Source organism: Meles meles, chromosome 8, assembly GCF_922984935.1.
Source record: "Meles meles chromosome 8, mMelMel3.1 paternal haplotype, whole genome shotgun sequence".
NCBI lineage: Eukaryota > Metazoa > Chordata > Mammalia > Carnivora > Mustelidae > Meles > Meles meles.
This window is the reverse complement of record NC_060073.1, coordinates 24,255,773-24,268,159: the sequence shown is the minus strand read 5'-3', so window position 1 is coordinate 24,268,159 and position 12,387 is coordinate 24,255,773. Positions and strand designations below refer to the sequence as shown.

Genomic DNA, 12,387 nt, shown 5'->3' with positions numbered 1-12,387 from the left:
CATCAAGTGGTATCCTTTAAACATACCCAGGAAAATAGCCACCATAAACCCCTTTTCAAATTGCAATTAAGATAAGGATTTACACAAAACATAGAAAAGCTTTTTGTGGCAATTTCATCAAAATGCTAAAGATTAGACAGGCAGGGCTTCCCACACACCTCACATGAGAATAAGAGAACATCTCTAAAAGAAAGCGAACAAAAGATTTGTCTTTTAATGGCTCTCGAGTCTCAGAATCAACATTTCTACCAGGTCTGCTTTTTCTCATATCAATGTAGGAGACAGATTGAAATGCCAAACGGAACTGCTCAGTGTTTTAGAAAAAGCGGTCTCTCATAAGCAGCCTGAACTCAATACACATTTGTTCGATATCTTCTGCAAATTTGCAACAAGTTGGGTTTGTAGATTCTTAAAATTAATCACAAAACAATCTCATATTCCAACAGAACAGGAATGACATAAAATGGGCTGCCTTCTTCCTCTGCTAGGGCCCCAGGAGTATCCCCACAAAGCTCAAAAACCAACTTGAATAGCCAAAACTTTGCTCACAGTTCCCATCCCCCATCTCCACCATGACGTTAACCACTTGCTATAGAAGTACTCTGCCATTTCCATACGCCCCTTGACTACCCAGGTCTCACCACTTTGATATGTAAAATTTAGCTTTGCAGGGATACATAGCTGAATCTCTTGCTCTGACGCCTGAGGATCTTCCTGTGTTAGAGAGAAGACAAACAACAGACACTTGAGGTCTTCCCCATCTGATTTAACTATCGCTAATAATAATTAGGGATTACTTGAGACTTTGCATGTATAGTCTCATTGAATCTCATAACAAAGGAGGACAGTATTGTCATTCTTACTTTTCTTAGGAATGTTAAGGTCACTTAATCAGAATTAGAACCCTAGGTGTCTGATTCTAGACATTTATCTATTATCTTGTATATTCCTAAGTATATAGTATAGGATATATAGTATAAATGTGTATTTTCTGAAGTACTACATAATATGGTATATAGATTAAAATACAGAGTATATATTCCTAACCGTACTGTAATACGCTTAAATTCCCCTCTCTTTTTCCCCAGTGGGATTCACAACATACCATGCAATGTGGATTGGGCCAGTAGACTCTACACAACTTAGTCTCTGGTTTTCAATCCTATATGCAAATTTATAATCACCCTGGGAGCTATTTAAAAAAGTGCTGATTATGCCCTTTCCTGGCCTGGAGGATTCTGGTTTAACTGTTCTTTCTCAGTCTCTAAATTTCCTCTATCCATCCCTCTGGTGATTATAAAGATTTCAGGGTGGGCTTCAAATATAATTGCTCTGAGCAAATTAATGTAACCCTACTTGTACAGCCTGAATTGTCTCCCCAAAATTCATATATTAAAGATCTAACCCTCAATATGACTGTGTTTGGACATAGACACTTCAAGGACATAATTAAGGTTAAGTAAAAGACATCAAAAGGGTGGGACCCTCATCTGATAGGACTGGTGTCTTTTTAGAAAGAGAAAAAGAGGGGTGGCTCAATGGGTTAAAGCCTCTGCATTCGGCTCAGGTCATGATCCCAGGGTCCTGGGATCAAGCCCCGCATCGGGCTCTCTGCTCGGCTGGGAGCCTGCGTCCTCCTCTCTCTCTGCCTACTTGTGATCTCTGTCTGTCAAATAAATAAATAAAATCTTTAAATAAATAAATAAAAAGAGAAAAAGACACGTAGTGTGTGCACAGGTTGAAGAGATCATGTGAGGACACAGCACGAAAGCGGCCTTTGGCAAGCCAAAGAGAGAGGCCTCACCTAAACCCAACCGTGGCACCTTGATCTTAAACTTGGACTTCCCAGTCTCCAGAACTGTGAGAAAATAGATTTCTCTTGTTTAAGCTGCCCAGTCTGTTGTGTTATAGCAGCCTGAGCTGACTCATACAAGCTACCGTCGCCGCAGGCCTGGGAAAGGGGTCTAGCATCTGAATGTGAATAGAAAGGCGCTAGGCCGGCAGCCAGGAGCGTTCATCCCTCTTGCCCTTATGGAGGCCAGGCTAGGAATAGAGTGAATGTAGAGGGAAGGAGTTTCAAATACTGGAAAGGAACAGAGCCTCACAGTTTGTTATTTTCATACTGTTCAATGATGGTGAGGAGGGAGTAGAGGCAAGCTGAGGACAAGACATAAACTCACACATACACACACACACACACACACACACACACACACACACACACACTCCCAGGTGGGATATTACCACATTCCTCAGGCACTCCTGGCTGCCCTAAAGCTAAGGGAAGGAAAAACAAATGATTAACTTCTAGAGATCACTATCCCACAAGAAAAGAGTCTCCCTCAGTTTACAAAAGTCTTAGTGATTTACAGGAAAAAAGCATTTTTATCAATAAACTAACTTCAAGAAGGAAACTTCTCTCTTAAAGTTAATGCTTTACTGGGGGCGGCGGGGATCTTAACTTGACAATGGCAAGGCCTCCAGTATCTTGTAGGTTCTTTTTAGCTTAAGAAGGTTTTTTTTAAAACGTCCCTTTTTCCTTACCTCCAACTCTCAAGTATGTAATCAGCCTCCCCCCCCCCCCCCCCCCCCCCCGCCCACCAAAACCCCAGTACAGGAGATCTTTCTGCCCATAGGTCCTGTCCCCGTGCTTTAATAAGGTCACCATTTTGCACCAAAGATGTCTCAGGAATTCTTTCTTGGCTGTTGCCTCTGGTTGCCACCAAACCTACCAACATTCCAAAACCTACATCGATGGGAAGGAGCACTACTGAGGAAAGACGGGATGGAACTCTAAAGAATGAGGCTTACAATATCCTTACTTCTTTCTCCATTGGAGGGTAAGGGCAGACGGTGCTCTTCCCTATTACCCCCTACTAGATGCTATGGAGTCCCTCCATCTCTCCAATTATTCTGAGACCAACTACTCTTTACTTCGTGTTTGTGTATACTTTAAGGTAGGACCAATGTATGTGGAGGGAGAGTGAAGGAAACTTATAACTGGTTCTGTACCATGAATAGTTTTAGAACATTTGAAGACAGAGCATTGTCTATCCACAGCAAAGTTTTCTAATCAAGATTACTTTCGATCTGGGGCTTTATCCAGTGCCTTGATGAAAAAGTGAATTGCAACCTTTTTAAAAAAAAACATTTGTGGATTAGATAAAATGTTAAGGTGACTACAGTATTAAGAAATTAATCAAGGGCTGCCAGACAGTGAGGATACAATTTTTACAACAAACGCTACAGCTGAATATCTTCCAGGATCATGACTGTGCTTAGAACGTGCAGTCTAACATAAAAATGTAAGCTCTCAGATGTATTGCACTGAATTGAAAAAATCTGCTAAGAACTAGGCTTAAGCCTGGAACCTTTAGCTTTCTTCTCAATGAAATAGAGAAAACAAAGTCTACCTCCTATGATTTCTGGAGAAGCGAATGTGTTAACATTCTGAATCTTCTCAAATAGTGCTAGGATAGGGGCTTCAGAGATGTTATTTGATTTTCTTACTTCCTTTCCTAATTCTTGTTTCTGTCCTTTGGTTATTGACAGGTTAAAATCACTCTGATGCTCAGTTTCTATACATTATAAATAACGTTGTATGGTGACAGATGGCCACTACACTTGGGGTGAGCATAGCCTAACATATAGAGTTGTCCAATCACTATGTTGTACACCTTAAACTAATGTAACATCATGTGTCAATTACACTCAAATAAAAAAAAAAACAGGGAAGTGCTCACTTCGGCAGCACATATACTAAAAAAAACAGGGAAAAACATTTGCATAGGATTATGACAGGATATGTATTAATTACTCCATAAAATGGCTTGGTAACATACCAAGTCCTATGACAACATTTGTTTATATTATGTAAAATTATGTAGAGATTTGGGCATTAATCCCCAACTGGGATCTTTTCTCATACAGGTATCTTCCTTTCATAAATAGCTGTGAGGCTGAAGAGATGAAAACTGACAGAGAAAGTGTTAGCCCCTTCATTTTAATTTAGTTTAGGCATCCATCACTAACCAACAGGTCATAGGACTGTCTGTTTATGTCTACTCCCGGAATCTTCTCTGCCACGTAGTGAATGTACCACGAACTACAAAGGTTTAGTGCTACAAATTTGGAATGATCACATTACTTCTTTGAGCGGCAAAGTTGCTAGCTCTCAGTTATACAGCATGAAATCATACCAGGCTTTACATGTTAGGGTTGACAGACCCATGCACGTTATAGCAATACAGTGTAGGATGAATACACACTTCTCTATATACACTCAGTACCTTTCACATTTCTCTTCTCTTTGAATTACTCAAGTGTTCTCCCAAGAGCCTTAATGAAACTAGACATAAACTGAATTACATTCTTTTAAAACTGGAACAATCACACATCAACTTCCATTAAGTCCCTTCCCGGAGATCTAACTGGTGCATATAGCACTGTGAAAGCACATTTTGACCTCCATTTCTTCCTCTCATTTGTTTATTCTGGAATAAATTTGATTTGATTTCATTAAAATATCATTAAATGTACTAAATCTTGCATTAGTAGAGAGACACATGAAGCTCTTAACACTAACCTGTTGTCCCATTCTCTATCCTTGGCTGCCAGTTTGTGGTCTACTAGTTTGTGAATTAGCTGCCTGCCGCATTTAGCTAAGTGAAGCCTTGAAATCTGTTTTCAATGAGAAAAAAACGGACCTGCCTACTTTCCTCCAAGTAAGGAGTATATGAAGGACATCTTCAGTCAGTGTTGGCCATGTCATCATAGGTGTCTACTCCTACAGTGAGTTTTAGTGACAGTAGTGACCCAGGTAAGAGGAGGAGAAGCTCTAGATTACCAGGCTGCCAGTTGGTAAATTACTTTCTGGAATACATGTCCAGGTCCTAGAAGAAAGACCACTATATCAGGTGTGTGTCAGGGACCACTGACACTCTGCTTGGTTCTCAATAAAAATAAAAAATAAAATCTTATACTAGTGGATAGCTGGCAATCGCTTATAATTGAAAAATAGATATATTTAAATGTGGTCTGTTTAGTTAAAATATATTCTGAAGTTAATAAAAATAAAAAAGGTTACAAAGGATGTTTAACATGAAAAGCTTATGATGATAAATTGTTTAGTCATGATTGTGCCTTCATTTCCACCACTCCTAGTTCCTGTTTTTAATTAATGAAGGTGTTACTTTTTCTATGAAAGCTTTATTGAGATGTAATACCCATACAAAAAGTTGCTCATTTAAAGTGCATAATTCACCTACCTCTTCCTTTTTTATTTTTAGATCCTTAGGGGTGAAAAAAAAAAAAAGTGCACAACCCAGTGGTTTTTAGTATAATCACAGAGATGGGCAATAATCATTAATATCTAATTTTAGAATATTTCATCACTTCGAAAAGAAATCCCATCCCATTAGCAATCACCTCTCAGTGTCACTTGCCTCCAGCCCTGGCCACCAGAAATCTACTTTTTTTGTTTCTGTGAATTTACCTGTTTTGGACATATCAGGTAAAAGGAGTAATAGGATACATGGCAATCTGTGTCTACCATTTTACTGCCATAATGTGTTCACGGTTCACACATGGTGAGGCGCATATCGATACTTGATTCCTTTCCAGTGGCAAATAATTTTCTATTGTACAAAGTACTATGTTTTTTTTTAATTTATTATCAGTTGATATATATTTGTGTTGTTTCCATTTTAGGGTTATTATGAATAATATTACTATGAGCATTCATGTTCAAGTTTTTGGTTGACATATGTTCAATTGTCTTAGGTATATACCTTTAAGAATTTCTTAAGAATTTCTGGATCATATGGTAACTATTTTAACATTTAACATTGAACTATGTTTAGCATTTTAACATCAATCTGCTTTACAAAGGCAGTACTATTTCACATTCCCATTATGTCATTGAAAAAACAAAAACCAAAAAAACTCAAACAAAATAACTTTAGACTACTTAATTTTAGCACACTGTAACTATGAAGGCTACAGAATTTTTTTTTTTGCCTTTTTAAAGTTCTGATCTATATTACTGCCATCTTATTGCAGCAAGATTTAGTCCTTGCAATTTTTCATTCTGAAAGATTATCTCTTCTCATTGCTGTTATGAATTTAAGCAAACCTAGAGACCAGAGAGAGCGAATTAAAACATTACAGAGAATTCAGGACACAGAGAAAATAGAGTAGTAAAGGTAGATAAGTAAACTACCCAGTAAGCAATCAACATTAACTTTGCTTTTTTGTATCAAGGAGAAAAAAAATGACATTGAGATAAACAACTTGGAGATCAGTAAATTGAAATCAGTAAACTCCCAAATTAGGAGGTGAAAAATAGGTTTGGGGATTAAAAAAATGCTACTTTTCCCTTTAAAGACATTCTTTGCGCTAACAGAAGCAGGTAGAAATTGAAAACAAATTTCACTCAATGCCAGTGCTTCCAACAGCCCAGTGTGTGAAAATCCAGCTGTTCTTTTCTACTTCGTACATTAGCAGGAATAATGGCAAAGACGATGCCTTCCTTATTTGCTGACAGTTGTGTTGATGATGCAGGAGGCAAAATAGCATTTCTCTTCTGGGCAATGTTAATTATGGAGTGCTGACAGGAGTTCAAAAATAAATCCCAATCCTTCCAGTCAATGCCCCACATCAATATAATATGAGAAATGCGTAACCCACTGACAGGCTTGAGGGAAGGGTACATTCTGCCTGCTGCCTCCTATTTCTCAAGAAATAAGATTCATGGTAGATTTAAAAACCAGTAAGAATAAGAGGTTATATAGAATAGCAATTTACAGATATATCTATTATCTACCTTTTATATTTATATTGCTCATTTGAGTCTTTGAAGCAGAAAGAAAATGTAACCTTATGCTATTTTTTTTTCCCCCAAGTGATAAAACAGTCTGAGAAATTAAGTGGCACAGGAAATGAGTAAAAGAAAGAGGATTTTTTATTCCAGGCTTCTGTATTTTCATCTAATTCTAGAACCTTTTTGTCTTTCAGAACGAATTTCTGGGCACAGTCCAGCAATTCTCAAGTTATTTATGTGGACAATGAGTCAGATTTTTTTGCAGTTTGGACCATATGATGAATTGTGTGTGACCACACCACACAGTTTTTTAGTCATGCGCATTTTTTGCTGGAAATATGTTAATAATGCTAACCTACAATATTTAGAGCATTTGAAATTTATTACCAGCGTGACTATTGTCAAAAATACAAGGGAGATTTAATAAGCATTTATTAACCTCTACTATAGTTTTTACGACAGTGTCTTAAGGTAAGTATTATGATCCTCATCTTTTGAAGCAAGAAAGTAATAGTAGCGAAGGTTAGCCAGGTCAACTAACCAACAGAAGAAAAGCTCATAGTTCAGATGTAAGTTTGATCTCAAAGCCCCACACTTTTATAACGTGCTTGAGAAAATGTAATTCAGCTTTAAAAAAGTATTGTTCCTTTGAACCAGTGATTTCACTTCTAGGACTGTATCCTAAGAAAATCAAGGGCATATACTATGATTTAGTCCTAAGAATCTTTGTATCAGTGGTGTTTACAGTTGCCAAAAAATGTAAGTAGCCTAAAAAGGGCTCAGTTAAACTGTGTTCTATCCACATCCTGGAATAGTATGCAACCATTAAAAAATTTGTAACAGAAAATGATTTATTGGAAAAAGAGTAAGATAACATATACTTTTTTTGGTAAATTCCACTTAACCTGCAGAATTCAGTTAGGTATTACTTCTTTGGTGGAGTGTGTCTTCAGCCTGTTTCTTATTCCAAATAATATTAGGCTGATTCTCCTCTGTGTTCCAGTAAGTCTACGCATATGGTGAATGGTAGTATGCTGAGTTATCTGGATATCTGTCTCCTCTTATAGGTTATGACTTCTTCAAGTTCACAAAAAGTTTACACCTTTATTATTATCGCACTCATATCTAATTCACAGTTTCACAATTAATAGGAGGTAGTCAATAAACATCCACTGAAAGAATACATGAGTGATGCTTTAGCAGTGTGTCCAACCTATCCCATGTTAAGGATCGGATACAAAATAAGGATTGGAAGGCTTACTAGGGGAAACTGTCATGCTTACTTACAATGAGAGGAGAAAGAACCTGAAGTTGAGATGCCCTTGATTGACCTTATCTTGCTGTCTGAAAGCAGAAAGGGATTACAATCTCCGCACACTTGTAACCCATTCACTTCATGGCACAGTCTAGCCATGCCCTGACCACAATAGTCTGACAATAAACTGAGACAATGTGGGGGTTTTAATGTGATATGAACACATTTCTATAGGATACATTAAAAGATTTCCCCAAAATACATCTCTCTAAAGTAGCTTTAAAATTTGTTTGTAGATTTTGTGTATATATCTATTTTGTGAGGATAGAGGTCTTTAGCATTTTTTACAAAAAAGCCACTAGATCTAAGAAGTTTAAATTTCAAGGATAGATTCTACATTGTTTTTGCCATATTGTTTTGCTTAATTTCATTTGTTAAGTCAAGATTTTTGTTTTTGTTTTCACTTTGAGACTGGGGTGAGCTTTCAACAAAGCCCATTAAAATGTACTTAATGAGAGGATTTGTTCATTATTCTTTTCTGTAGACATTACATACAGCAGAAATGCTTCCAACAAGATTACAAAAATTCCTCTGGGAATGAGAAAAGAAAGTTGCTATTTGGAGTTCACTGGGGATGAAGATCCCTTTCACCCTTGGCATCTCTACAGTCAGTATTTTCAAATTATCTGAAGAAAGTCAGAGAGAGGGTCATCGGGAACAAAGTCAAATGGATAAGGGCCAGGAAAAGAAAAAAAAAAAAGCAAATTTACAGAAGTCGAAACGGAAAATTGCCTTCAACTAATACTTGAGAAAACTTTACATCTTGAATTTCAGTTGGGTATATGTGTGCTTTGACGTAAAGGTGTAGCCAGATTTAGAACCATGACATTTTTCATTGCCTGAAGGAGTTTCTCTTTGCCACAGTATTGTTGCCCAGCAGAACCATCACATACTATGGCTTAATATTCTGCCTCTAAGATTAGACGGGGAATGTTGGCAGGGGAAAACATCAGACAGCTGCCCTCACTTTTGTCCATTCCATAACCTACTGAGCTGGGATTACATGTAGAGCTATGAGATTCAGTCCCTCCCTGCTGAATGTTCCTGTTTTGTTTTGTTATTGTGCAGGGGGGAGGAGGTTATATAGACCAAAAAATGGATGATCACCGGAGAAGAGTATACTTTCCAAAACATGAACCACGCTCCCCCACACACTTCTGTAAATCTGAAAGTATATGTAATCTCAAGACTTTTTTTTTTTAATGATTTTGGTAATATTGACCCTTCCCACTGAAAACCAAATGATTTGGATGTGGTAAATAAGAAAAGATGATCACTTTCCCCATCTCATTATATTCACACATAAAGAAGTCTTGGTATGAAAAATCTTCCCTTCACCTCTACCTATTTTAATATATCTAACTAAAAGCAATGCCTTCATATCCCAAGAAAATGCAGATGATTTAATAATCAATTTTCATAGCAAGGAGTTATCATTCCTTTCCCACTCCAAGAATAAATATTCATGGAATGACAACTTTGCTCTAACTAGTATCAATGCATGGGGTATCTGTAGCAATTAACAAAACAGATCACAGCCCTGACTTCGTGAACCTCTTATTTGGTAGTAAAGATGTTTTCACTATTAAACTGCTGACAATTTCTCGTAGCTCAAGACATTTCATATTTATCAAGTTTATAAATGTATAAAGTTAAACTGAGGAATACTGGAATGAAATTAGATACTGAGACATACACAAATAAAATTCAATGTAACAAATAACTCTGTAACTATATAACCTAAATGACAGAGATATAAGCCCTTAATATCATTAACTCTAGTTTAAAATCTCCTAAACATACCCACACATAGCACAGAAGTCACAAACTTTGTATCTGGACTCATCATCTCCTCTAAGAAACTCCCCTGTGCTCATTCATCCCCACACAAATTCCAGGGACTAAGCCTATCGAGTCCATGGTCAACAACATGTCCTCTTAAAGTGATTCATAGCCAAATTAAATTTCACATTCTAATTGAGTGTTAAGTACCAGAATGGTGAGTTATAAAGGCTAGACATAGGCCAATACTACATAAATATTTCAAATGGTCCTCTAGAAACAGGAGACAAAAATATATGGCCGGAAATGTGTATACTGTCAATGGTGATGCTGCTTGAAACACACATATGGATAGTTATGTCAAGTTCTTCTCACACATTATTTAAGACGGGGAAGACTTTGAATAGAAGTTCCACCACTTCATGGCTGGGTCAAAGCTAAGAATTAATTTTCCTAACCTAGCCTGGTGAACTCTCAGTTACAAATGCTGACATAGTAGATTCGGGCTGGAAGCTACAATTTTGCTACCTTATAGAACGGTATCCAAAGTTTGGGACCTCAGTTCCAAATCGTTCCAGAGGAAAGGCTGTTTTTCCCCCCACCATGCAGCTAATGAGCCCCACTATTCAACACGGGGACCCCTTCTGCGTCTTACGTCTGGTGTTCCAGCTCCCTGTGCAACCAGCATGGAGAAGATCGCTCACCTGCTACTGTTCTGTCTCTGCAAGTTTTCCCCTCAATGAAAGTCTGGTCCCGGCTTCCGTGTGTGCTTTCAGCTCATTCACTTGTGATTACTCGATATTAGATGATTTTGGACAAGTTAATTCTCTGTGAGCCTCAGTATCCTCTTCATCAAATAGGGATAATGACAGTAAACACTTCATTTGGTTTCTGTGAGGATTAAATGAGATAATCTATGTCAAGTGTTTATCACCGTACCCGCACATAGTGATCATCCAAAAATGCTAGCTATTATTAAAATGTAGGATTTAATTCCAGGGGATTTTTAGTACAAATAAGGAGATCGTATCACATCTTAAAAGGAACTACAAAATAAACTTGAGAGCTTTCAAGAAGAGACATAGAGAGCCTTCATTCTATAATCAGTGACTCTGTTGCCAAGATGATAGAATTATTTGACGACGGAGTTAGGTCTGAGTTCCAGGTCAGAGATATTTATCATGTAGAAGACACAAAGCAGACTCCTGCTTAGTCCCTAGACACCTTTCAAAAAAGGAGAATGGAGAGGCGGGGTGTGAAGGAAACAGAGCCCAGTGACGGCTCGGCCTTCCTACATAATTATTCATTTATTCACTCATCTATGCACCATCTCCTTCTTCCGCAGTTCCATATTACAATACACGGTGCTAAGCACCACGGTGAAGTAAGAGGACAAATCAGGCAAACGCTGAGAAGACTTCACTTGTCTAAAACTTAGGCCGTGCATGCCAGTCTCCAAAGGAGGCTCTGGCCCCCTGCAGAGCACATGGAAGTCAGCTAGAGCAAAGTGTTTAAGCAATTAAGCAATCAATTCTGGTAAAATGCCGAGGTAGCAAATTTGGTCATGGTCAAATATGTCAAAGAGCTGGAACTCGAAGGCTTACACACCAGCATACTGATCCTGTCAGAGAAGAGGCTTATGTTCTCACAACTATGGTTGTCCAATTTGGCAGAAAAAGACTTGGATCGAGGACTGTGCTAACACAGTTGATGGATTCTAGCTCTTAATCATGCCAGGGGAGGGGCTACTACTTCCGTAATTAGTTTCACAAAAGTCTCCTGACGTGCAATGGTTTGGATTTGCGAGGTCCTTGTACTCCACCCCCAAAGTACAGGGGGAAACTGGAGAGCACTGACCTCACTATTGTGAATACCTCCAAGACAACGTTCTTTGATCAGTCCCACTGTGTGAGCTTCCTGCTATTTTGCCCTGGTTTGATCAACGCACTTGTTATTCTTTTTTTTTTTTTAAGATTTTATGTATTTATTTGACAGAGAGAGATCACAAGTAGGCAGAGAGGCAGGCAGAGAGTGAGAGGGAAGCAGGCTCCCCGCCGAGCAGAGAGCCCGATGTGGGACTCGATCCCAGGACCCTGAGATCATGACCTGAGCCGAAGGCAGCGGCTTAAACCACTGAGCCACCCAGGTGCCCCAATACACTTGTTATTCTTAAGAAACTCATCATGTACAAGAGAATGAGACTCCTAAGTGTATTATTAAACTAATAAAATTAATAGAATGAGAGGCTATGGGGGAAAAGTCCATGCCATGTCAAGGGGAAATCATCCATTTCCTTAACTGATAAGCATTTAGCTCTCTTGGAAGGGTTGGAGAGAAGCCAATCCTAAATCTCTCCCTCCCCCGCGAGAAGGAGAATGCCTCTCTTGGGTAAGATTAGCATACCTGTACCATCTATTCTTGAAAGGTAAGAAGCAGTTTCTATTCCTACATGTAATTAACTGGCTCTGTA

At 38.3% G+C, this 12,387-nt stretch overlaps 1 protein-coding gene across 4 annotated transcripts in view; it reads right to left on the bottom strand.

Annotated features, from left to right (window-relative positions):
- Positions 1 to 12,387, bottom strand: part of LRRC4C (leucine rich repeat containing 4C) — a 1,220,402-nt gene that overhangs the window by 967,423 nt on the left and 240,592 nt on the right. For 3 of the 4 annotated variants that reach the window (XM_046014217.1, XM_046014224.1, XM_046014218.1), the window contains exon 2: positions 10,622 to 10,808. The exons of the other annotated variant lie outside the window; for it this stretch is intronic. The gene's annotated coding sequence lies outside the window, so the exon portion shown is untranslated. The remainder of the gene's footprint in view (positions 1 to 10,621; positions 10,809 to 12,387) is intronic. 4 annotated transcript variants of the gene reach the window in all.